A 1,841-nucleotide genomic window follows, 5' to 3' on the forward strand; every position below is an offset into this window, starting at 1 on the left:
TACTTTGCTAATGGGTGTACAAATTAGGCAATTTGGGAACGAAAACAAAATGGCGGCGATTGTATTGCTATACTCTTCTATCGAATTGTGGCAATTCGTTAGAAGGGGACAACATGATGCTACACATTCAAATGGCAGCATGGGTATTGTTGTCATCTTCTGTCAAAATGGCGGCGATTGTATTGCTATACTCTTCTATCGAATTGTGGCAATTCGTTAGAATGTTAAAAGGGCATCGAACCTGTCACATTGGCACTTATGCCAATGGTTTTTCCAATCCTCAAAGCACTTCCCATAAGCATTTTTCGGTATAGCCTTGAGCTCTTCCAGCGATGCAGTCTTTATCTCTTCAATCGTTGCAAATCTCCGTCCCTTTATAGGTCTCTTTAGTTTTGGGAACAAGAAAAAGTCACATGGGGCCAAATCCGGTGAATATGGTGGCTGAGGCTTTATTGTGGTGCTGTTTTTGGCCAAAAAATCTCTCACAAGCAAAGATGAGTGAGCAGAGGCATTATCGTGATGCAAAAGCCTTAAATTTTTTTTCCACAATTCTGGACGTTTCTTTCGTATTACTTCTCGCAAACGGCGCATAACTTCCAGATAATACTGTGTATTGACCGTACGACCATATGGTAAGAACTCCTGATGCACCACGCCATGGTAATCGAAGAATACAGTGATCAAAACTTTGACATTTGATCGAACTTGGCGTGCTTTTTTCGGTCTTGGCTCACCTGGGCTCTTCCATTGTTACGATTGGGCTTTGGTTTTGATATCATAACCATATACCCATGATTCGTCACCAGTTATGACCCTTTTGAGTAAATCTGGGTCGTCGTTGACGTCATCCAACAGCTCTTGAGCGATGCTCATGCGACGGTTCTTTTGGCCAAAATTCAGCAATTTTTGAACAAACTTCTCTAACACACGACTCATGACCAAAACGTTTGAAAAAATTTCATGGCACGAGCCAAGCGATATACCGAAATCTTCAGCAACTTCTCTGACAGTGATTCGACGATTTTCCAAAACACTGCTTGAACGTTTTCATCAGTTGTTGACGTGCTTGGGCGTCCAGAGCGAAGCTCGTCATTGGCATCTTCCCGGCCATCTTGGAAGAGTTTGTACCACTTGTAAACATTTTTTTTACTCAGAACAGTTTCACCGTATGCCACTGTCAACATTTCAAGAGTTTCGGAGCACTTAATTTGATTTTTTACACAAAATTTGATGCAAATCCTTTGATCTATTCTTTTCGATAGCAAAAAATCACTGAGCACGCAAAACAACTTGTTACCTTTACGCCTCTCACAACTAAACCAAAAAGGGGATTCAATTGAAACTTGGTACAGATTTTAGGGAAGAGTGTACCAACATAACAAAACAAAAAAATCGATAATCGAAAATATGTTGCCCGCGAACTTTGAAAAATCACCTTACTTTTTGAACACACCTCGTATATATATATATAAAGATAAGACAAAGGCATATACATACATACATACATATAAATATATATATACATATATATATATTTATTTATTTAAATATATATATATATATTTATTTATTTAAATATATATATATTTATTTATTTAAATATATATATATATATTTATTTAAATATATATAAATATATATATATATATAGCTCCTATCTATTGAATTGCTATATTAAGGCAAGTCATATATATTTATATATATATACCAAGTTTATATATATATATGACTTGCCTTAATATAGCAATTCAATAGATAGGAGCTATAGGTTCGCTGCCCTTTCAACATAACTCGGACGCTCCGATTGGCGTATTGCTAACACCATTCGTTAGAAGAAGATA

This window comes from Drosophila biarmipes, unplaced genomic scaffold (assembly GCF_025231255.1).
Source record: "Drosophila biarmipes strain raj3 unplaced genomic scaffold, RU_DBia_V1.1 ptg000017l, whole genome shotgun sequence".
Taxonomy (NCBI): domain Eukaryota; kingdom Metazoa; phylum Arthropoda; class Insecta; order Diptera; family Drosophilidae; genus Drosophila; species Drosophila biarmipes.